Raw genomic sequence first — 26,594 nt, forward strand, 5'->3', positions numbered from 1 at the left:
TGTAAACCAACAGTTTATAAGATGCATAAACCCCAGAGATGTGACTACTTGATTTATAACATGCTTTTAAAATGTTTAAATTAGTTTTTAGTCTTAAAAAATAGAGATTATTTTTAATGATCTCTATGGGACACAGACCTTTGGTGGTGGGAACGGTATTAATATACATACCTATTAACATACAGTCTCACAAATCTCTTTAAATATTAAAAAATAGATATTACACGTAAACATCCTGATTTTTTACTCTACGCAGAAAAATAGAAGATCTAACTAAATTTGTTTTTTGGGGTGAAAAGATGTAATTTGTTGTGGAATCCATATTATCTGTTAATAGTATCCCTTCTATCTCACCACAAGACCTTTAATGAGGGTGGATACAGAAAAAAAGAAAAGAAAAAGAAAGGAAACTTCCTCTATTCTTTCTTATTGCAACACCAAAATAGTCTTTTCAGGACTTTTTTGCTCTTCACTGAAACTTTTGTATACATATGTTCAGAAATTTTTTGTTTTGATCAGTTCTTACTTCTGTAGCTCTCCCACTGGGAACTTGTACACACTCTTTGTTTAATTTAGCTGTTACATAAATATGTTGAAATGCTTCATTATTTCAGTTCCTACTGTGAAAATATTTAATAAATACTGTAAGCAGCAGTATTAAAATACACCCCCCCCCAGCGGTATAGATCTCAGGGATTTGAAAGCAGCAATAGAATATAAAGCTCTTCCAGTATACCTCTTCATGATACCACTGGGTTGTAGTAAAGAAAATGGTGTGCCCAGAATTTACCTCGAGACAGAACAACTAAATTAAGTGCCAACATTCATGATGTCAATTCAGTTTGATGTTTACTTGATTCTAACTTGAAATTCAGACTTTTCTATATGTTTGAAACCAAATGGGTTCCACTGAAGCTATGTTTTTCATCTCACAACGCAAATCAACTAGTACTGTTATAACTTACTATAGTTACTTATAATGGTTCTTATAAGAACTATCTGGGTTAAGTATTTTATAATATGTATGTACTTTACAAAATGGAAGCAAGTGTTTTACTATATAGAAGTACAATTCTTAGAAAGGTTAAGTAATTTTTTGAGAATTAGACAGTATGGAAGTGAGGTTTTTGAGTTTTACTTTTTGGATTTAGCGTCTGTACCCTTAACTAGTAGCCTTCCTATCTTGTCATTATGTACTTATTTTCTCTATTGGGTACTCCATTGACCATTCCTGTGTGCAATAATGTTCACATCATTTCCAGCCTTTCTACTTGTTGCTTAAAGTTAAAGTTTTCTTTTTTCACCACTGAAGCTTCAGCACTCTTTTTCAGAATGAGAGAAACAGAGACAAGGAGACAGAGGTTGAGAGGGAAAGATATGACAGCACTGAAGTTTCCCCCAGTATTGTGGCGGCTAGTTCTATGCCGGGTCACAGGCATCATAAAGCAGACATTGTCCCAAGTGAGCTATCTGATAGTCCCCCAAGTTTCTGTCTTCATTCAGTAGTGTTTTCAAGCAGTATTCCTATTTCTGCACCTGTTACTTTCCTGTGAGATTCTGAAATTAACAAAATTAACAACAAAATAACAATATTGACTTTCTTCCATCGCAATATACCTTACTCAGGTTTTCCAACAAAAAAAGTCAGCCATGTAAGTTAGGACACTATTTTCCTTAGTAGTGTAACCTCAAGACTTTTCTCAGTTATTCAAAAGACTGCCCCTCCCCAGGATTAACTCTTATCTTCAACAATTTTCTGTGAAAGGAATGTCTCTGGGATGGATAATTGCACTTTATATTCAAGGAAGAACTTCCTGGTCAACTTCTAAATCAAAAGCTGAATGAAGTGCTGGTGGTGGGAGGAGACTGAAAGAATGGAAATTAGTCTTCACAGTTGAGATACTGAAAATATGGGGGTGTGGGGGTGGCACACTTGGTTAAGCACACCCATTACGGTGTACAAGAACCCAGGTTCAAGCACCCAGTCCCCACCTGCAAGCAGGAAGTTTAACAGGTGGTCAAACAGTGCCACAGGTGTCTCTCTTTTCCCTCTCTATCTCCTCTTCCCCTCTCAACTTCTGTCTCTGTTCAAAATAAGCAATACTTAAAAAAGAAAATATGGCAACATGTTAAATATTGAAGTCCATGAGAAAATAAACCTGAGCAATGAAAAGTTCTGTTCCAGACCTGCTGTACTGAGATAAGGAGATAGAGTGAGCCATGATTAATTCAGGTAATATTAGTTGAAGATTTTGGAAGGAAATTTGTTTGATCCTGGTTCTTGCACACCCCTTCTGCAGACTGTCATTTCTTACTAATTTGTAGGAAATAGGTAATTCAGATAAGGGGGCTTGTTTTTGATGTAACAGCTTATTTGTTTTAATCTTAAACTAAACCACTTAAATGATTATTTTTAAAGCATGACATGAAAAAAGATTTTCAATTAAATACTCAGAAAAAATTCAGTGTGCAGTTTATTATTTTTTCCATTTCTGTCCAGTTAGTTGACTGAAATCCTATGTGTTCCTTCTACATTGTATAAGTTAGGGAAATTTGGTATCATGTCTATGTAAAATTTGGCTTATTCTGTCCACTTAAGCCATAAATGAGATTAGCATAGTATACACGACTACTATTCGAAGGTATGTTTTAGCACTTTTGCACTGTTTCTTTCAGTGATTATTAACATATATTTGAGTGAAATACAGGGAGAGGGAAAAGGGGAGGGAAGGGCAGGGAGAGAGATATCAAGAAGGAGAGACATAATAGAAAGCTCCCTATCATTTATGAAACTTGCATTCCGCTACCCCCGTACTTGTACTTTAGTATGGTACCTGGGGCTCAAATCCATTCATGGTTCTCATGCCTGGTGAGCTTATTTTGTCGGGCAGGGGTGGTGGACATTTGTACCAAGATTTTTGTCTTAGCCCTGCTGGCCTGCTTCAGAGGTTTTTTCTTCTTAGATTGCTTGACAATGCAGGGGTTACTCCTCTACATTTTAGGTCCTTCCCTCCAAAGAAATTGTTCCATATGTAGCTGTAGATTTCCTCAGTGGTACTATATTGGGCTTTCTGAAAAGTCATGATGTATTTTTTTCTTTCTTTCTTTCTTTCTTCTTTTTTTTTTTTAATTTTCTTTATTCATGAGAAAGATAGGAGGAGAGAGAGAAAGAACCAGACATCAGTCTGGTATATGTGCAGCCGGGGATCAAACTCAGGACCTCATGCTTGAGAGTCCAGTGCTTTATCCATTGTACCACCTCCCAGACCACCATGACGTATTTTTCCTATGCAGAAATGTGTCATGACTTTTCCGACAATCCAGTACATCAACAACCTAGTGGCAGTTAATAGAATCACATTGAAAATCCTTGAAGGAGCCTTAGATGTTATTCATTTTAGTACCATAGATTTAGAAATTTCTTTTTGCCTATCTAAAAATAACTAAGGAGATACATACTCTGATTTCTGCTTTAATCTAAAGATCTTTGTAATAAATTTCTCTTAAAATTTATCATCAGTAAAAATGTTTTCATTTAATAAAAAGAAATACTTTTTTAGTTGGAAATAAGTTTACATAATCAGTGTTTCTAATGACTGAGAAAGCATAGATAGGGCTAAATGAAATTTTCACATGATTATATGGATCTGTTTAATAAATTGTTATTGTCTCCATTTAAAAATATTGTTGAATGAAAACTTTGACGTAGATTGTGTAGATATTATTTATACAGACTATATATATACTTATATATATAGACTGTATTTATTAGTAAATGCTTTATTTATTGCATAGAGAAAGAGAGAACTTGAGAAGGAAGAGGAAGGTAGATACAGAGACACTTGCAGCACAGCCTCACTGCTTGTGAACCTTCCCTCCTGAAGGTGGGGCACTAGGGACCTGAACTCCAGTCCTTGTACATTTTTACATTTACCCTCAGCTAGTCGCACCACCATCTGGCCCCCTAGACTGTACTTTACATAGGGTTATCTAATAGTATATTTTTACTTGCTTCTCTTTGTGCTTTTGTTTTCAGCAAGCTGTTTCATTTTAGAAAGTAGCTAATTAGTCAGTTATATCACATACATCAGTGAAAATTAATAAGCATTATTGCAACAGATGAATTTATGTTCAAGTGAGAATTGGAGATGACAAAATAAGTTGAAACTCCAGCATATACCACCCTTAAGCCATACTTCCTTTTGCCTCACAATGTGAAGGACATTGCTAAGAATAGTGAAGACTTCTGACATGGGCCAAATGAAACACAGGAATACTTGATTTAGTTGTTTAGCCTTGATGATGTATCAGAGCCAGGAGAAATACTTATGATGTAAGAGACAGAGTTGAACTGCTAAGTTAGGGAGTCCATATAAATAATAAATGCACTATAATTAGAAATATATTAAGTGAAGATAAGTATAAACCTGTATGTTTTATTTATATTTATATAATATGTTTATATACACATATAGAGAATGTTTATTGAGAATATAAAAAGGGACACACTTTGCATAGTATTATTCTTATAAACTGGGACTTTGGATACTTGTCTTTTCTATTTGGTTGTCTTTCTAGGTAACTAACTAATATAGTACATCTTAACTTGTTTTCATTGCATGAACGAATAGAGAGGAAATAGTTTTGAAAGTATTGTAGGAAAATGACATGCTCACTGTATGTGAGACAACATTTGAATACTAATCACATCAGGAGATAACATTCTTTTATTATGTGACAGTCTTTTATATATGGTACAAGTCTGCATAGGATTACAGATACATAAAAATAACATCAGGGCCTCAAGCCTCTTTTGTCCAGTTATACCTAATTAATCATGTAATCATGTATAATGTAAAGACTAGAAAAGAGATGACTCTAGCTGACTTCTTGTGCCCCCTTTTTTGGGGGGTGTGGTGTTAGTGGTTTACAGTATTGTTGACACACGGGCATATCAGTACCCCATAACTCTTTTTTTTTTTTTTTTTGCCTCCAGAGTTATTGCTGGGGCTCGGTGCCTGCACCATGAGTCCACTCACTGCTCCTGGAGGTCTTTTTTTTTTTTTTTTTTTTTTTTTCCATTTTTTTGTTGCCTTTGTTGTTTTAACCTTGTTGTGGTTATTATTGTTATTGATGTCATTGTTGTTGGATAGGACAGAGAGTAATCGAGAGAGGAGGGGAAGGCAGAAAGGGGGAAAGAAGGACAGATACCTGCAGACCTGCTTCACCACTTGTGAAGGACCCCCCCCTACAGGTGGAGAGCTGGGGGCTTGAACCGGGATCCTTACTCTGGTCCTTGAGCTTTGCTCCATATGTGCTTAACCCGCTGCACTGTACTGCCTGGTCTCCAACCCCATAACTTTTTTCACCCCCTCCCAATTCCTCTTTCCTTAGAGTCTTTTGCTTTGATGTATTACACTCTGTTCATTTTGTGTTTTTTTTTTTTTCTGGTTTGTTTTCTAAGTCCTACTTATAAGTGAGGTAATCTGGTATTCCTTCTCTTTTGAATTATCTCACTTAATATAATGCCTTCAGGTTCCATTCAAGATGAAGCAAAGGAGATGAATTCCTTTTTTTTTTTTTTCCTAACTAACACACTGCTCAACTCTGGCCTATGAAAATGCCAGAAATTGAACCTGGGACCTCTCAATCTCTGGCATGAAAGGAAGTCTTTTGCATAGCCACTATAAAGTTTCACAGAATCTTCATGTCTCTTTCAGTGTGATTATTCACAAGTCTAGCAGATTAGCAGATTTAACTTCCTCATTTATTTATTTATTTATTCATTTTTAATTCTTGATCTATAATATTGGTGGCCTTCTGGCAAACATTTAAATCCTAGTGGGGAGTCAGTTATCTCTGTGTGTTAGTACCTGACTTAGGGCATAATTCTATCAGGATGAACCACAGAGAACTCAGCACCACCATTAATTCATTAGTTTTGCTGTTGGTAGAAACTTAGGAGCTTTATCATATATGTCATACTGGTTTACATTAGATGTCAGCTTTTTCCAAAGAAGAGTTGACAGCTTTTATTAATTAACCAATTAAAAAATTATTGCCATCAGGCTTATCGCTGGGACTTGGTTCCTGGACAGTGAATCCACTTGCTCCCAGTGACAATTTTTTCTTTCTATTTATTATTTTTAATCTGCTAGGACAGAGAGAAATTGAGAGGGATGTTGAGAGGGATGGTGGAGATGTGGAGAAAGAATGATACCTGCAGACCTAACGTGCTTTACTGCTCAAGAAGCTTCCCCCCTACAGGTCGGGACCCAGGATTTGAGTGCCAGTCCATGTGCATAGTAACATGTGCACTCAACCAAACGCATCATCGTCTGGCCCTTTTGATGATCTTTAAATACTTGTTTCACTTCAAACATTAGGAGGCCTAAAGTCGGTATCAGTAATCACCTGCCTTCATTCCCAACATAGCGTCCAAATTTCCTTCTTTAACCTCTGTGTACTTTTAAAATTCCTACCCTTCAAGGTTCTTTGGAAACTGTTAAAACCTACTGGGTAGGTAGAACTTTCAGACATTCATAAAAACTCATATTGGTACACGTGGTCTAATACAGTAAGTAAATACATGCATTTATGTAGGTGTTTTTCATTCTAAACCTTTCATCTTGTTATATTCATAGAATGAAAAAGGTATTCCTATCAATGTTATTTGAGGCATTAGCATGTGGGGAAACTTGATGTAGGGACATATGGTAGAAAGATCCATTCCTGATTTTCTGAACTTACATCAGAGAACTGAGTGCCTAAGGTCTGTACATTGGCAAGCCTTGGCCAGAACTCCCTTTCGAGCTTGAGTATAGGAAGACGGTTGCACACAAGTGGTAAAAAAAAAAGGGGCAATGAGGGCTAGACTCTGGCACAGCTGCTTGAGCCCCACATTAGCATGTGCAAGGACCTGGGTTCAAGTCCTTGGCCCACCTGTGGGGCAGAGGAGCTTGAGGAGCAGTGAAGCCGTGCTTCAGGTGTCCCTCTCTGCTGCTTTTTATCTTCCCTCCTTTCAGTTCCTCTCTGTCCTATCATATAAAAGAAGAAAGAGAAGAAAAGAATATAAAAGAAGAGAAAAAAAAGGAGTGATTTCAATATATACATTGAGAAGATGTTACAAACTCTTCTACCACTGTAGCTGGGCTGGGTAGTGGTGCATTTGGTTGAGTGTACATTTTTTTTTTTTGCCTCCAGGGTTATTGCTGGACTCGGTGCCTGCACCACGAATCCACCGCTCCTGGAGGCCATTTTTCCCCCTTTTGTTGCCCTTGTTGTTGTAGCCTCGTTGTGGTTACTATCATTGCCATTGTTGATGTCGTTTGTTGTTGCATAGCACAGAGAGAAATGGAGAGAGGAGGGGAAGACAGAGAGGGGGAGAGAAAGACAGACACCTGCAGACCTGCTTCACCGCCTGTGAAGCGACGCCCCTGCAGGTGGGGAGCCCGGGGCTCGAACCAGGATCCTTACGCCAGTCCTTGCATTTTGCGCCACATGCGCTTAACCCACTACGCCACCACCCGACCCCCTTGAGTGTACATTTTACTGTGCACAGGGACCTGGGTTCAAGCCCCTAGTACTCACTTGCACATGGGGAAACTTCAGAAGCAACGAAAGTCAACTGCAGAAATTCTGTTTCTCTCTCCCTCCCTATTTCTCATTCTCAGTTTCTCTCAGTCCTATCAGATAATAAGGAGGTAAGTTAGGCTGGGAGACAGCATAATGGATATATGTACAAAGACTTTTATGGCTGACACTCTGAAGTCCCAGATTCAATTGCCAGCACCACCATAAGCCAGAGTTGAACAGTGCTCTGGAGTCTGTTTCTCTCTCTCTCTCTCTCTCTCTGCCTCCAGGGTTATTGCTGGGCTCAGTGCCTGCATTATGAATCCTCTGCTCCTGGAGCCCATTTTCCCCATTTTGTTGCCCTTGTTGTTGTTATAGCTGTTGTTGTTGGATAGGACAGAGAGAAATCAAGAAAGGAGGGGAAGACAGAGATGGGGAGAGAAAGACACCTACAGACCTGCTTCACCACCTGTGAAGCAACCCCCCTGCAGGTGGGGAGCTGGGGGCTCCAACCAGGATCCTTAAGCTGGTCCTTGCATTTTGCGCCATGTGCCCTTAGCTGCACTACCACTCAACCCCAATTTCTCTCTTTCTGTGCGTCTTTTTTCTCTATATATCTTCTTAAAATAAATTTAAAAATTAATCAAAGCAAGATATGTACTCATAGCTATTGTGGTTCTTTTAAGTGGTTCCTTAAAATTTATTTAATTGTTCATTTGTATAAAAGTTAATTTGGATGAAGCATCATGTGATATCATAGAGTAACACCTTTCTCCAAGTTTATTACTGTGAAGCCTCACACTATTTTCCCAATTATATTTTTTAGGAATCTGAATCTTGAACTTTCTGAGAAAAGCATCTGTAATTGAAAGATCCTGCCAGGTAATAATAATATTTAAAAAATGACCACATTGCATATATTACTTTCATTGTGAATGTCAGTTTTAGATAATTCAGAATTTTATGAGTGAGAGAGAATAGCATCACTCATCATATGTGCTGTTGGGGATATAACTTAGAGCTTCACACGTGCAATTGATGTGTTCTACTTAGTAAACCACCTTTCTTGCCAGGAGAACTTTCCATTTTCTAATGAGAGAAGTTACAGTTTTGGTAGAACATTTTGTAAAATAAGAGAATAGATAATGAAAAAAAATTAGAGTTCTGTGTACTTTCAAGTATTCTGTTTATTACTGTGAATCAGACTAACTAATGAAAGAAGACACGTGACAGTCCAAATAGACAGGTGCTTCCAAAATAGGATTTTCTGTCAGCAGAAAGTGTTTTACTGGAGAATAGCTTGATAATAAAGCAAGGAGTTGGATGCAGAAGAAAATGTATGATCTGTCAGCAAATAGTTCATGAGTTAAGCACTTATTTCAAGGTACTATATGCTTAGTAGATCTTTAATTATTTAAAGGCTAAAGAGCTTTAATTTGGGCCAGTTGAGACCACCATATGTTTTAAAATCTGTCATCCATCATTTTAGTGCTAAGAGCGCCCCCTGGTGTGAATATATAATCATTTGTTGAAAATATTAGAGATTTCTTTTTCAAGTCTTGGCTATTAATGACAATGAGGCATTCATTGTTGGGTTGAGCTGGTCATCGTAGTGTTTAACCATTAAGAACTATGCACTTAGCATTTCCATGCCCTTATCCGTGATTAGAGAGTCAGTTGTCAGTCTGAGAATAGTAGTAGTAATAATACCTAAACTTCTTCAATTAAATCTAATTACCAATATAACATCATTTAGTAAGTGTGAAATTTATGAAGAGAAATTTTTACAGGGCAGTCAGATTCTTTAGTTATTATAATTTTAGCTAGAAAATTATTATGATCAGTGCCTTCTTAATAAGTTCTTGCATAGTTTAAAAATTAAACAGTAGGTTTCAGATGTATCTGCTGAGGCTGGGAGTATGGATCATCCTGCCAACGCTCATGTTTAGCAGAGAAGCAGTAATAGAAGCCAGACCTTCTGCCTTCTGCACCCCATAAAGAATTTTGCTCAATACTCCCAGGGGGTAAGTGTTAGAAGATGACCAGAGTGCTCAGAACTCTTATTCCATTAAGACCCAGAGAGTAGTCATCAAGACTATTCAGCTGTGATTTTGAAAGGAAGAAAAGGGGAGTCCGGTGGTAGTGCAGTGTGTTAGTGCAGGTGGTGCATCGCACAAGAACTGGCATAAAGACCCTGGTTCGAGCCCCCAGCTCCCCACCTGCAGGAGGGTTGCTTCACAAGTGATGAAGTGTCTGTCTTTCTCTCTCCCTTTCTGTCTCCCATCCTCTCTCCATTTCTCTCTGTCCTGTCCAACAATGACGATATAAATAATAACTGCCACAACACTAAAAAACAACAAGGGCAACAAAAGGGAAAATAAATAAATAAACAAAATTATATATAAAAAAATTCTTATAAAAAAAGAAAGAGAAGGCAGGATCATAGAATACACACACACACACACACACACACATATATACACACAGAGAAATAATAGTCAACCTTTATCTGTGATCATGGGGTAACTAATGCAGTTTCTAATGGAGAGAATGGGGACACAGAACTCTGGTGGTGGGAAAAGTGTGGAATTATACCCCTGTTATCTCATAATTTTGTAAGTCAATATTAAATCACTAATACAAAAATAATAACTTAAAAGATTACCTATTATGTGAAAAAATATCAAGTGTTCTTACAATTATGCATTCCCCTATTGCTATAGTACTTGTAAATAGACATTCTAATTCATCTACTAATAAGGATCCAGTTCTCATCCTCACCCCACTTCCATAAATTCTTATTTTAAATTCACAACAGAATATTTCATAATTGTCATTTTTCCTTGCTTTTAATTTTCATCCTTTTGGGAATAATTAAACCACCCACAAAAAGTGAAAGTAGACATAAAATTCTAAATTACATTTCTATAAATTCTATAATCGCAGTTATGTTTCCCTGCTGTCTCTTTTCTAGACTAAATTCTTTATATTATATTAAGCATTTCTGATAGGTTCTTTGAACACTTGTAGAGTTTTTTTAAATTTAAATTTTTTTTTTATTTATAAAAAGTAAACATTGACAAAACCATAGGATAAGAGGGGTACAACTCCACACAATTCCCACCACCAGATCTCTGTATCCCATCCTCTCCCCTGATAGCTTTCCTATTCTTTATCCTTCTGGGAGTATGGACCCAAGGTCATTGTGGGATGCAGAAGGTTGAAGGTCTGGCTTCTGTAATTGCTTCCTCGCTGAACATGGACGTTGACAGGTCGATCCATACTCCCAGCCTGCCTCTCTCTTTCCCTCGTAGGGTGGGGCTCTGGGGAAGCGGAGCTCCAGGACACATTGGTGGGGTTGTCTGTCCAGGGAAGTCCAGTTGGCATCATGCTAGCATCTGGGACCCCTGGTGGCTGAAAAGAGAATTAACATACAAGAGTTAACAAAGAATTAACTCTCTTTGTATGTTAACTTGTAGAGTTTTTATACTGAGCTGTTTGCAGTGAACAGTTTTTGCTTTCATTCTTCTGTATAATTCCTCTCATTTAGTTTTGAACCCACAAGCTGAGCACTATATTTACATTAAGTCCTGGCTTATGAAAGGAACTCTTTAAAATGCAGAACTTAGGGGGCCAGGCATTAGAGCACTAGGGTAAATGCACATAGGGTGAAGCCCAAAGACCTCTGCAAGGATCCCTGTTGGAGCCTCTGGCTCCCCACCTGTAGGGAGTAGCTTTGCAAATGGTGAAACAGGTCTGCAGGTGTCTATTTTTCTTTATCTTTCTCAATTTCTCTCTGTCCTATCCAACATCAGCAGCAACAATTGCAACAACAATGGAAAAAAGATGGCTCTCAGGAGCAGTGGATTTGGTGTGTTGGCACTGAACCCCATCTATAACTCTGGAGGAAAAAAAATGTAGACCTTAAACCACAAAATGAACCTGTATTATATATCTGTATTTGAAAATCTTGACTTTCATGTTAACTAGCATTGTGACTGTGACAAAGTTACTAATCCCTTAAGACTTTCTGTCTCCTCACCCTTAAAAAGGGAGAAACAACTACATTATGGGATGCTGTTTATACATTCTTAGGTACTTACTAAATGCAAAACTTTGGTCAGAGTGCTTTATGAGCATTTTTTTTTTTTGCAAAATTCTATGAACTATGTGCCATATTTCTATATTATTGTTGAAATCTAGGAAGGGTAAGGAAAATTGCAATTGAAAAAGTCAACATTCTAATCAGCCATATGTAAAACTAACTAACAACCATGAGAGTATTCATTTGATTAAGTCATGCTGTTAATTTTGCTATTTTTTGATTGGAGGGATTAGCAATTTACAGTAAGTACAGTTGTTGGTATATTTATAAAATTTCTCAGTTTTCCAAAAACATTCCCATTCCCAGCCTAGGTCCTCCCCCACCATGCACCAGGAACTGAGAGTGCTTTCCACCACTAAGTCTTTTACTTTGGTGCAATACACCAAACCCAGTGCTCTTTAGATCAGATAATGTTCCAATGCATAAAAATAATGTGGTCCAGGAGGTGGTGCAGTGGATAAAGCATTGGACTCTCAAGCATGATGTCCTGAGTTCAGTCCCTGGCAGCACATGTACCAGAGTGATGTCTGGTTCTTTCTCTCTCACCTCCTTTCTCATTAATAAATACATTTTTTAAAAAAGGAACCATTGTTTTGTTAGAAGAGATGGATCATTTCTTTTAATTTTATTTTAAAGTTTTTATTTTATTTTTTTATTTTAATGAGATAGACACAGAAGACTAGAGCACAGCGCAGCTCTGGCTTGTGGTGGTGGAGATTGAACCTGAAACCTCAGAGCCTCAAGCATGAAAGTCTTTTGCATAACTTTTATGGACGTTCCCTAGCCTAAGGAGGATCTTTTAGTATGATGGATGTCTGGTCTGGAAACCAGAATTATTTGGGGGATATTTTTCTCTATATAATTTATTTCAAACTGGGTGGGACATTCATATTCTTCTTGTTGTATAGCAGGATTGAATTGACAACAATGAGAAAGTCACTTGGGCTAAATGAACTTTAAGGCACCTTTGTGTATGATCTAAAAAGAAGAAAATTAAATAATATCTTGTAATCATATGCATTCTTCAAATTCATCTTTTCTGTTTTCTCTGGACTTAATGTATTCCTATATTCCTTGCTCTTCTTTTTATGTTTGTAATTACTTGGAGTTACTTTGTAAAACTTGTAATTTTTTTCTTATTCCTAATATTCTAGATACCAGGCTTTATTCTTTAATTGATACAGTTATCAATGTATTAAGTTTTTCACCTTACTAGTAACTAGTTTAGAAGGTCACTAAGTCATCTCAACTTCCTAAGTGTAAACAAAAAACCTGGTATTGCATATCATACTCTTGTTCCTTGAGATTTGATGTAGGGAGTTCAACCATGTTTCACAAACGCATCATTAGACTCCTTCATTTCAGAGTGTTTTCTTATTGAGGTTAATTCACGTTGTTGTTGGGTTACATGTCTGACATTAATATGATAGGTTTGCATGTTTTTATGTGTTACCAAGTTACTACAGTATCCACGATACCACTACAGTTTAGGAAACCACTCTCTTAAATTCTTGACTTAATGATGAAATTGGGGTTGTCTTAGTTATCTACCCTATTTCTGCTCTACCTCTTCATTTGCTCCCCTTCCTTGCCTGCCCACCACCAGGCCCACTTATACATGCACACACACAGCATTTGTTTTGTCCTTAAACTTTAACTAATTTAATGTTGTCCAGTCAGTACTACTTGTCTTCCCAAAACTTTTGATACTGTTTTTTTAATAGATCTTCATATTTTTCACTGTAACAATTATATACTACTTTAACTGAATTATATGTCTTTAACAAACTGGGGTGATTCAAGTATGGAATGAGTATCAGCTTAAGTTCGTTAGGGCTCAGTACCTGCACCACCCACTGCTCCAGAGGGCCATTTCCCCCCCATTTTTGTTGCCTTGTTGTTTTGCTGTCATTGCTGTTGTTGTTGGATAGTACAGAGAGAAAATGAGAGAGGAGGGCAAGATGAGAGGTGGGGGTTGATGGGGAGAAAGACAGACTCCTGCAGACCTGTTTTGTGAAATGATCCCCTGCAGGTCGGAGCCCGGGCTGGAACCAGGATCCTTATGCTGGTCCTTGTGCTTAGGGTTATGTGCACTTAATCCACTGCACTACCACTTGACCCCCCAGAAAGGCTCTTTAATGCTTATTTTCTGCTCTTCTAATTTGTTTTATCATACATAGCCTCACCTTTTGAGTCCTGGAATTTATATATTTAAAAAAATATTCATGTGCCAGAATGCTCTTCCCTTCTTTGCCTTGTATCATTATGCGCAAACCCTTTATGCCAGTAAGACCTTTTAGGCTCATTTGGTGAGTTCTACTATCTCCTTCAGTGATGATTCTCCCCAGAATAAACTGCTCTGGCTAGTACAGACAAAGACTGAGTTAAATGTTTCTTCAGCAGACCTTGTCTGCTTGCCAGTGTTGCAAAGTTCAGCTTGAAGTTAGTAGCTTGAAGTCAGGTATTATATTATGCTACTCAATGTATCACAAAGCCAGATATTTGGAAATTGCCTACGAGAGCCTTATATCTGAAGTTCATGCAGAGACTAAATGAAAGATGTGAATTTCATGCCTATGGCATACTTTAAAAATGATAGACCACAATGCCTCCCCAGACTGGTGAAGCAACCTTTGGTTGACTTCACATGTTCTTACTTATATTTGTGTTGATTCTTTCTCAGGAGTTACTGATCCTCAGTGCACCAGATGACCCTTCTGTGACAGAGATTTCTTGTGGCTCACTCAATATCCATTCTTCTCTCCTCACTTGTGCCATGCTAGTATTATTGTAGGCAAACAAAAGTAAGACAAAACAACAGTCCAAATTGCACAAGACTGCTCTTCCATTTTCTCAGTTCCTTTTTGCTATAGGAGATAATCTGTTAGAATTTGGTTCAGTGAAATATAAACAAGTTTCTGATGGACTTTCTGAGAATGTAATATATATAAATGTTGCCTATTCTTCAGTCACATTCACCCTTCCAAATTCCTAGAAGCTACACATAATTACTGGGACAGAAGCCACCTTTCAACCTTGAAAGGCTATGGATATTACTAAGATATTTAGGCATCACATCCTTGAACTTCCAGATTGTTATAGTAATTTCCTTCTCATTGACTCATCATTACATACAGAAAATTCACCATATGGAGTTGAAGCCCTTATTATTTTTTCATTACATCAACTAGCTCAGTCCCCTAACTGGTATTTTGTATAATAGCTAAAATGAATGCATCCATTTATAATGTACGTTTCTTAAACATCCACTTTTTAAAAATATAATGGAACAGCAGTGTGGTCTACTATCACCTTTTACAAACCCAAACACAAAGATACAAGGGCTGGAACACCATTTCTGTAAAAATGGCTTAAAGCTTCATAGGCACAAAAACATAAGATTGATTAATAGATACAACTCACTATAAATTAGAACATACAGTTTGATGAGCCCCACATTAAATGTATGTACCAAAACCTAAGGGTAAATGGAAAATTTTTGTTATTTGATTAGTATCTTAATCATTCTGAACTTAAGAGAAGTGAATCTCTCATCTGGCTGGGACTTTAGGCTCAAAGACTTCTCCCTGTATCTGCTCAATGGGAAAATATAGATGAAACATGTTTTCTTTTTATTTATTTATTAAGCATTTTAATTTTATTCATGTATTTACTTATTGGATATACAGAGAGAAATGGGAGCGGTAAGATGGGGAAGGGGAGAGAGAGAGAGATAGGCAGTCCGGCAGCACTGTTTTACTGCTTGTGAAACCTCCCTTGCAGGTGGAGACTGGGGGCTTGAATGTGGGTCCATGTGCTACGTAATGTGCACTCAACCAGATGTATCACAGCCTGGCCCCCACCATATACGTTCAGGTGTCAGTCTTCCTACCTTTTACTAATAATTGAAATGAGCACTGTCTAGTAGCTCAGACATAAAATCTACTCTGTGAATTGCTGACAGGCTATCTTTGGAAAGTTAAATTGGTGCAAAGTAATCTGTAAAGAAGGGACAAGAAATTGCATAGAAGTTGTCAAGCATTGTATTGACACTGGAAATCTAGCAATAGAACAGGGAAGGCAGTAAACAAGAAACTGAAGCTCAGTGGATGAAAGGCAAGAGTTAGTTAATGGAACGAGACATCCAAACATCAGGCAGTTGACAGCTTGAAACAACTCAGAATGAGGGAGGGCTAGAGAACAAGCCTCCACAAGAGAACACAAAAATAGGCTGCTCTACTCCAGGACTCACAGGAAAATCAGTGAGGAAAGCCAATAGCTGGCCATAATAAGGGCACTATTTATAAAATTACAAAGATTCAAAGGAGTTAAAATTGACTTGAAATAAAATATAAAAATTATACTCAGTGTTTTGAAAAGGCACTAAAGAACCTGACTCAGAATGCTTTCAGGCACATCACATTGATTTCAGAGCTTGATAGCTTGATGTGCTTTCTTAATGCATATTTTGAAATGGGAAAAAAAAAAAGACCCAGTAAAAGCAAAATCGATGTAAATAAAATTTCTGAAGTTGGGCCAAATGTCATTCATAATTCCTAGGTTATGGGAGAAGCTACAAAAGAAAATTTGAGCACATTACTATTTATTCTAAGCTGTGACACATGGTGATGAATGTTGCCAGTGATCCAGGTTTGAATAATAAGAACTGACCATCTTCTGGCTACCACACACTTGAGAAAAGCTATGAATACCAATAAGCCATGGGGACATGTTTGTGCAATCCCAGAATACTCCATGTTTGTTCTCGACCCAGGATTAATGGACCAAGTTATGCTTTCATGCCTGGCCACCAGGGTCTGATAAAGAATTATAAATACTCTTCTATGTCACAAAGACAATCTTACTGGAAAAAAGAAAGAAAAAAAAAAGACAACGGCTATCACATTTGCATTTTGCATTCTTCATCTTTAAAAGAATACTAACTACCTCATCTAATGAAATTTGACCAAGAATAATTTTCTGATCTAGCTATCTGTAGATCTAGATTTTTTATTTTTGTGCATCTTACATATTTCCACATTTGTGATATGTCAGATCATTTATCATACTACAAGCTATCTAATTTATTTCCAATGTAAGACAATTTTAACTGTGAAAAGTTAATTGTTTTATTTGATCTTAAGCATAATTATTTTATATGTTGGTAAGTATGAGACTTTGACCTAAATGGCCTTTAATGTTCCTTCAAAATTTAATACTGATTTAGTTTGAGTAAATTCACCTATGTCTCTCTTAAATTTTGCTTGTTGAAGACAGATTACCTTGCCTCAGTATGAAACCTAGCAATGTGCTTTCAGTGAGTATACTGGTAACTGGATTTATGTTCTTGGCACCTAGGCTTCATATTTATCATATCCATGTCTTTGTTTACAATGATTTCAGTTACTTCACCTCAGTCTTTCACATTTAAGAGTCCTGTTTTTTTTTTTTTTCATATTTTCACATATAAGACTTAATTGTAATTTATAATTTTTCTTATTCATTCCTAAGTCCTTCACCTTTCTCTTTGCTATTTCTAAAACATGGCAACAAACGTCACGAGAGAGGAAACAATGTAGGAATTCATAATTTAGGATGCTAGAAAAGCCTTTCATAGATATTTAATTATCATAACTTTTATAAGAGTATCATCCTCATTCTGATGAGGAATCCTACTCAGAAAATAATGTATCCTTGATTTTTATAAACAAATGTATGATAATAGTGAATCATTAATATTTGATGAATATTACTTGAAGATTGCATTAGATTACCAAAAGAGATTGGAGGCTTATAATAATCAAGTGTTAGTTATGAATTTGCACAGGGTCTTGACTTAACAGGGTTTTTCACTTTTATTTTCCAGTATTATCACTAGACTATTTACATATGAAAATATTTTGCTTTACCACAAGTTTTGTTCTATAGAAAAACTAGATTTTCTTGCTTTATTTATATGTATTTACACTTGTACTTTGGTTTTTATTTTTGTGTTTCAAAGACTTCCTTAGGTGATCCTGGTCCACACTTGTCTTTTTTTTTTTCTTAAGTAATTTATTTCTTTATTGGGGAATTAATGCTTTACATTCAACAGTAAATACAATAGTTTGTACATGCATAACATTCCCCAGATTCCCATTTAACAATACAACCCCCACTATGTCATTCATCATCTTTCATGGACCTGTATTCTCCCCACCCAGCCACCCACCCCAGAGTCTTTTACTTTGGTGCAATACGCCAACTCCAGTTCAGGTTCTAATTGTGTTTTCTTTTCTAATCTTGTTTTTCACACTTGTCTAGTAGAAGTTCAGAGAGTATTCAGTAAAACCATGCAGAAAGACAGTTGTTATAATGAAATGATACTTAGGGTGTTTTAAGGTTCTGTGTTGGTTTCAATTTAAGTATAATTCTAAAATAAGTGTTATGAGCTCAGTGTTTGGACTTCTCCCAATTCATATGTTGAAACCTTAAATGTGCTATTTAAGGCACTTGTCTATAGTATTTTGTTATAGTGATTTAAGACAACTAATACAATATATAGGAAAAAATTAAAGATTATTTTATGAATTAAATATAGTTGATGACTAAACTCACAGTTGCCTCAGATGTCAATAAAGAAGTATAACTAAATGACCAATAGTGGAAATTACTAAAATGTATGCTAGGAAACAAAGTCTTGGGAAAACACATTGCAGATATTTTCTGTAATTAAATTGCAATATAGAAAAACTTGTCTAAACAGAATGCACTGAGAATAGCATTCTAAATAAACATATTGAATACGTGTGCATACAGTTTTTATTCAGGAGATTAAGCCTGGGCCTTTGGAGCCTCAGGCATGAGAGTACCTTTGCATAACCTTTATGCTATCTACCCCTGCCCCAATTTTTAGAAGTAGCTATGGCAATGTCTTAAAAACAGTGTGATCTCGAAGGCACTCTGATTAGCAAAGGTGACAACTCTCCTACTTATTTATTTCAAATGTATTGAATGGCAAAATCCTGTAGGAATAATAACAAAGAAAAGCAAATTTAGAAACATGATTGCAACTAATATCATAGGTGATATGTATACTTCCAAAGCCTTTGATAAAAGTTTTTTATCATTTTTTCCCTTTTTATTGCCCTTGTTGTTGTCATTGTTGTTGTTGTTGGATAGGTTGGAGGGAAATTGAGAGAGGAGGGGAGACAGAGAGGGGGAGAGAAAGACACCTGCTGACCTGCTTCACCACTTGTGAAGCGACCCCGCCTGCAGGTGGGGAGCTGGGGGCTCTAACCTGGTTACTTAAGCTGGTCATTGTGCTTGGCGCCATGTGCGCTTAACCCAGTGCACTTCCGCTAGACCTCCGTCAACTGCATGTAATTGGGATATAGGTTCACAGAATGTTGGAATGTCTCAGGGAAATAGTACAATAGATGTGCAAAAGATTTTCATGCCTGACATTCTAAGACTCTAGGTTCAAGTCTCCAGCACTAGCAGAATATAAAAGGTGAGATGTGCTCTAGCAACAGAAAAGTAGTTTTTAAAAATATTTGCACCACAACAGGTCTAGATTTCCAAATGAAATAATTTATATGTGATTTTTTAATTTATTTTTTATTTAAGAAAGGATAAATTAACAAAACCATAGGATAGGAGGGGTACAACTCCACACAATTCCCACCACCCAATCTCCATATCCCATCCCCTCCCCTGATAGCTTTCCCGCTCTCTATTCCTCTGGGAGCATGGACCCAGGGTCATTGTGGGTTGCAGAAGGTGGAAGGTCTGGCTTCTGTAATTGCTTCCCCACTGAATATGGACGTTGACTGATCGGTCCATACTCCTAGTCTGCCTCTCTCTTTCCCTAGTAGGGTGGGTCTCTGGGGAAGCAGAGCTCCAGGACATATTGGTGGGGTCTTCAGTCCAGGGAAGCCTGGCCGGCATCCTGATGGCATCTGGAACCTGGTGGCTGAAAAGAGAGTTAACATACAAAGCCAAACAAATTGTTGAGCAATCATGGACCCAAAGCTTGGAATAGTGGAGAGGAAGTGTTGGGGGGTACTCACTGCAAACTCTAGTGTACTTCTGCTTTCAGGTATATATTTTGCAGTAGTTTATGGATACGTGTGAACATACGCTCTCTCTCACAGAACCTGGTCTATATCTAGGTTTTGGGACTTTGTTAGGAAGTGAACCACCTGGGATGGAATTAGAGAATACTATGAAAGGAAAGGTCTCACCCGAGTAATGAAGCCGAAGGGTTGTCGTTCCACACCTGAAGTCTCTGGACATAGTCTGAGGTGAAGCATGTTGAGGTGGCAGCTGTTGCGTTGATTAGGTTGCAATCGGCAGATACAACATTATTTGGTATGGATTGGGAGAGGCATACATACGGGAAAGTGGGCCCTATCCAAGGGTTCCAGGACTGGGGGAAGTAGGGGCTCTATAGTGGAGATGTGAAGTTCCTGCTGTCTTAGGGTTCAAAAAGACAATGGATAGTTATTGTTATCATCACATTATTTGGTAATTGGGTTAACTTTCATTTTTTAAATTGTGATTTAAATGTGATTTTTTAAATTGCCACCAGGATACCAGGGATGTCACTTGGGTTCAGTGCCTGCAGTATGAATCCACTGCTCCTGGCACCCATTTTTTTCCTTTCCATCCTCCTCTTCTCTCTCTCTCTCTCTTTCTTCCTCTCTTTCTTTCTTGCCTTCCTTCCTTCCTTCTTCATTTCTTTCTTCCTTTTTTTCTTTTGTTCTGTTTTTAATAGGATATGGCAGAGAGAAATTGAGAGGGGAGGGGGATTAGAGAGGGAGAAAGAGAGATACCTGCAGAGCTACTTCACCAAGCATGAAGCATCCCCTCTGCTCATGAAGCATCCCCCGTACAGGTGGGGTTCAGGGGCTTGAATCTGTGTCCTTTGTCCTGGGAACTTATGTTTAACCTGGTGTACGACTATCACCCCATCTTCCCTTTCTTTTAAATTGATATGACAGAGGAATTGAAAGAAGGGGGAGATAGAGAAAAAGAGACATCTGCTCCACTGCTCTGGAAGCTTCCCCGAGGTGGGTGAAGACCAGGGGCTTGAACCTGGATTTAAAGATTTTTTAAAAATAAATCTAAATTGAGACTTAGTTCAATATAAAAGAGTTAATCTAAGAAGTATATAGTTAATTTTAAAATAAGATTAAATGTTGAGAGAATAATTTGAATAAAATATTTTTGAAAGAAAATTATGGATCAAAGGTTTAAAATTGGAAGCCTAGTTTTTCTAACATCTTATTTTGAAAAACACGTATTTTTACATGAATTCACAATGTAACTTTTATCATTTATATAATTTCCAATTGTGTTATTTTTAGAGTTTTTAAAAAATACTTTTGACATTAAATGTTCATGTTTAGAAGCATATTGATTTTGGTATTGTATCTGAAAATATTTTAACATTTGAGAGATATATTAGTTCCACATTTCTCTTCTCAATTCTTAGAAGGATTACAAGATTTTTGAGTTTATTTTTTCACTGTCTACACTCTAGAATCACAAAAGGTAATGGCATTAAAATATGAGTTAAATAAGTTATTGTTGATACAGGAGTGATTACCTTTATGATGTTAAATACTTCTATAAAACTATATGGTTTTACATTTTCATTTTATTTTTCATATTTCAGAAATTTTAATGCATTTTTTAAAGTAACTTATATATTTTGTGAAGATCTTTATGTCCCTTTTATTGTATTTTCTGGGTTTTGTAAGCATTTTACTCTACTTTTCAGCTCTTTCTTCCTTCATCTTCTTTGCCACTTTACCTGTCAGTACCATAGTTTATAAAGAACTGTAGTTTATAAAGAACTAAAAGTTTATAAAGAACTAAAGTTTATAAAGTACTATAGTTTACTTTATAAAGTACTATAGTTTATACATCTTAAATTTTAAAAGTCTTATTTATTTTATTGGAGAGAGAGATTGAGAGGAACCAGACCATCACTCTGATATGTGTGACACAGGATCAAACCTGGAGATTTAGCCATGCGCACCCTGAGTTCTCCTCACTGAAGTAATTTCCCCAGTGGCAAAAGCAACATCTGTATACAATTTTTTAAATTATATCTTAAGCTTAAAATACTTTCTTGATATTCCAGTTTGCCAGCTGAGCTAAACTTTCTGTTTAATGCTAACATGCTTAAGAAATTACAAGAATGAAATTGGGAGGAGGCAATAGAGAAAGAAGAAGGAAAAGGAGAAGTAATGAGAGACAAGAGATGGAGAAATGGGGAGGGAGAGAGCAGGACTACCGCACTGGTTAGCTCTGGCATAAGGTGGTCTTTAGGGTCCCAGATGTGTAAGTTCTCTTTCTGAGAGTGTGAGCTTTCTCCAGCAGCATCCAGCACTCTAGTGCCTACTCTTTGAACTTGCCATTGTTAATAAGATTAATATCTATGTGGGCTGGAGCTTGTCAGAATTCACTTGTTCTTTATAATTCCTTTTTATGGCTTCTGCTCTAAGACAAATTCACATGATAATAAAGTGACATAATAGTCTCATAGTCATGTTTTTGTTACTGTTTCTCTGTTCATCTTCTTTGCTTCACTCTTCAAGATTTGACAAGGCTTATTGTTGCTTCTTTTTTGAAACTTTTCACCATGGGTTTAGGAACACCTATTGTCTAACACTCCTTTCTGTGATTATTGGGTCACGAACTATATGGGGTCTAGGAGTCATTGCTGTTTTAAAATCATCATTTTTTAAAAAAGAATTTATTTATTTATAAAATGGAAATATTGACAAGACTACAGGATAAGAGGGGTACATTGCCACACAATGCCCACCCTCAGAGCTCCATGTCCAATCTCCTCCCTTGATAGCTTCCCTATCCTTTTTTTTTTCCTTTTTATTTATAAAGTGGAAACACTGACAAGACCATAGGATAGGAGGGGTACAATTCCGCACAATTCCCACCACCAGAACTCCGTATCCCATCTCCTCCCCTGATAGTTTTCCTGTTCTTTAATAACCCTTTAGGAATATGGACCAAGGGACATTATGGGCTGCAGAAAGTGGAAGGTCTGGCTTCTGTAATTGCTTCCCTCCTGAACATGGGCATTGACAGGTTGATTAACACTCCCAGCCTCTCTCTCTTTCCCTAGTGGGGCAGGGATCTGAGGAGGCAGGGCTCCAAGACATGGTGGCAATAAAAATAATAATGATGATGATAATAATAATAATAGTATCACCACCCTCATTCTTGAATCTTGGCTTATTTGGAAGGGAAATGGCAGCCTAATGAGTAATTAAAACTGAGTGCTGGAGTTGGATGGTAGTGCAGCAGATTAGCTGATGGTGGCACAAAGCTAGGACTGGCGTAAGGATCCCAGTTTGAATCCCCGGCTCCCCCACCTGCAGGGGAGTCACTTCACAAGTGGTGAAGCAGGTCTGCAGGTGTCTATCTTTCTCTCCCCTTCTCTGTCTTCTCCTCTTCTCTCCATTTCTCTCTGTCCTATTCAACAACAACATCATCAATAACAATATTAACTACAACAATGAAACAACAAGGGCAACAAAAGGGAATAAATAAATATTTTTTAAAAATGGAGTGCTCTCTGCAATGCTGGCTGGTCTCAGGTTATTAATGAAGATCTGAGGCTCTGTCTTTGTGAAACAGATAACAACTGCTGCCCTTTTGCAGTACATTTCATATAGATAAGAATACTCATATGTTTCTGTAGTAATGAATATATTATTATTATTGTTATTGTTATTGTTATATGCCTCCAGGGTTATCACTGGGGATTGGTGCCTGCACCATGAATTCACTCTTCCTGGAGGCCATTTTTCCCACTTTGTTGCCCTTTTGTTGTTGTTGTTGGATAGGACAGAGAGAAATTAAGAGAGGAAGTGAATACAGAGAGGGGGAGAGAAAGATAAGACATCTGCAGACCTGCTGCACTACTTGTGAAGTGACCCCCTCCCCGCTGGTGGGACCTGCGGCCTTGAACAGGAATCTTATGCTGGTCCTTGGGCTTCATGCCATGTGCGCTTAACCTGCTGCTCTACCATCTGGCCCTCATGAATATACTTCTTTGTACTTGTTTTTCCATTACACCAAAAGATACTCAAAGTGTTGTTGCAGTGTGTCTTCCTTATAAAATTAACTGGAATGCTCTGAATCTCCAATAAAAATTGTTGGGGTGGTGTTGGTGCACCAGGTTGGCTACACACATTACCGTGCATGAGTACTGGATTCAGACTCTGAATCCTCATCTGCAGGGTGTAGCACTGCTCCAGATTATCTCTCCCTCTCTCTTTTTCACCATCTGTCAGTCAACCAATTAATCAATCATCAGTTAATAAAATGGCCTCTAGTGTCATGCAGACACCAAGCTTGACTCAGTGTAACTCACCATATGTACTCATATCCTCTTTATTCATTCTCACTTGTCTAAGAATTATGAATGTTTGCACACAGTTCACTCTATCTTGGAAGTCAGTGCAGTTACCTTTTGTAACAGGCAGAATAAGACTAACAGGAAGCCACAGAACAATATTTTGGGAAGAAATCTCTTGCAGTTTTGAGTGCTTCTGAAATTTAAATTTCTAATCAGTTCTTTTTCTGTGTTCTTCTGAGCAATGTGTAGGTTCAAAGAGTTATTCAGACATCTTATATACAAAGCAAGTACTGAAGCTAGGGGATGGAGGTGGAGGGATTGTATTTGAAGAGGCCTTCAATAGGTTCACCCTCCAATTCTTCTCAGTAGCTAAATACTAATCAACTGAGCTGATTAGAGAATCTGCCTTCTTTCTGTTGCCCTAGTTTGAGGCTTTTTCTTTATCTTTGAGTTTTCTTCAAATTTTATTGAGCTCTGCTCTGCAAGCAGTCTAAGCCTCTTCATGCTACTTTTTGCTTTAATTTTACCATGTTTCCTTAAGAGGGGGAAGTATTTGAGAAAGTGCCATTCACTTTGTGACCTAAGATTATGCCTTGATTATGTAATTATTCAGGATGTTTGGAGTATGCAGTCTGATAGAAAATTTAAATTGCCCAATTAAGGAACATCAGAGAGAAATAAAAATATACTGTATGGTGAAATGCCAATATTCATATCATATTTGAATTTTCCAGCATGTTACAGAGGTGAAGTTATAGACAGACTTGGGAGACTGACCCCACACACAAAGCTGGAAAATTCTTGTAGTCTTGCAGCCTCACAACAAGCCGCTGAGCATGAAAGCAAGGTTCCAATCAATAACTTGTTGACAGCACTGCAACTATCAGTTTCCTGGATGTACCTTATGTATGCCTGGTCCATTCCACACACAGCCAAGGTTACAGGGAAAGCAAAAATAAAAAGTCAGATATATAATATTCCACTTCAAGTGAACATTGTGAAACCTTAGTGTCTTTGTAATTCTTCAACAGATTCCTTGTGGATTCAAAGATTACTTGTGGATAAAGACTAATAATGGAAAGATATTATTTTGAAATGGAATATAGTATTTCCCATATTTTATTGGGTTACTAATATGTATAAAATGTTTTTCTTGACACTGAGAGGATTAAAAATAAGGTCCAGACACCAGTTATGGCTTCAAGGTGGTTATAATGCAGTAAGAGATGTGATAACAGAACTAAAACACCAGAGTAGATCACTTAAGGGTATCTAATAATGCACTGTGACAAATCAAAAAACAACATGATTATTTCACTTAAGGCTCAAGGAAACATGGAATTAAGTGGTGGTATTTTAGCTATATGTTAAGGTATAGCTGTTATAGAATAGAGAAGAGAAGGCATTCTAGGCAAGGAAACAGACTAAGCAAATAGTTGAAGACAAAAGATGAAGTTTGTAGGGACAATGGCAAAATAATCCAGTATACACTAAGTTTAAAGGAAAACTAAAACTTAGGAATTGAATATACTGAAAGCGTAGAGCACCAAAGTACAGTTTGTTTCTTTCACACGTACTCATGAATATAATACTTTTAAATGCTGTTGCAACTGCATGAGTCATGAATGTGTATGTGTCACAATATGTATGTGTCTGTGTCTGTATGCCTGTCCATTGGTGATATTAGTGTAAAATATAAGAAGAGCCTATATATGCATTTATCTTGGTGTCACTAAGTCTTCATTTTTTATGCATATGTAACCTCTCAAACATTTTACTGATGTCAAAAATCAAGTAGTCATGAGTCTTATTTTTATACCATGCATGAGAAAGAAAAGAGTCACTGAATGTCTTGTGTTTTGACAAATCTTAATTTATTTGGCTTCTTTCCTAGACAACATAAACCTAAATATTATAGCTGATAAACTAAGGCAACAAATCAATATTATAAACATTTAAGTACTAAAAACTACTTTGATAGTGTATTACAACATTCTCAAAAGGCTTGATATTATAAAATTGCTTTTTTTAAATAATAGCTATGATAAAAAATGGGAATAGATGGAAAATTCCTCAAGATAGTGGAATCCATATATAGCAAACCTACAGCCAGCATCATTCTCAATGGACAGAAGCTGAAAGCATATTCCCCCTTGTTGGTATGCATGAGACCCCTTCTGTTTCATTTGGTTTAAATCCCCCCTGCTTAACACTATTCTATTTACATAACCACTTCATTCTATTTATATAACCGCTGTTAACAAGCACCTCCCTCCAGGGCATTGGTTCAATCCCCACTGTTTCATGATATGTTTTTGCTCCACCCCACCTCCTTGTCACACCCTGATCCTCTCCTTGTCACACTCTGATTGTCACCAGTCACTTTTCTCTCCACCCTCTCTATGTCACACCCTGTTTCCACCCTACTTGGCAAGTATATATAAAGACAGCATTGTGAGTTTTAGAGTATTGTACCTTGAATTTAGCTTAGCTCATCTTAGATTGTGCTGCGTCCTGCATGAATAAAGAGATACTGCGTAC

General features: G+C 37.1%; 1 protein-coding gene across 2 annotated transcripts in view; it reads left to right on the forward strand.

Moving 5' to 3' along the window:
* Positions 1 to 26,594, forward strand: part of LOC103128769 (cytochrome c oxidase subunit 7B2, mitochondrial) — a 102,770-nt gene that overhangs the window by 36,936 nt on the left and 39,240 nt on the right. For both annotated transcript variants that reach the window (XM_060188629.1, XM_007539677.2), the window contains exon 2: positions 8,399 to 8,454. The gene's annotated coding sequence lies outside the window, so the exon portion shown is untranslated. The remainder of the gene's footprint in view (positions 1 to 8,398; positions 8,455 to 26,594) is intronic.

The sequence above is a fragment of the Erinaceus europaeus genome, chromosome 3 (genome assembly GCF_950295315.1).
Source record: "Erinaceus europaeus chromosome 3, mEriEur2.1, whole genome shotgun sequence".
Classification (NCBI taxonomy): domain Eukaryota; kingdom Metazoa; phylum Chordata; class Mammalia; order Eulipotyphla; family Erinaceidae; genus Erinaceus; species Erinaceus europaeus.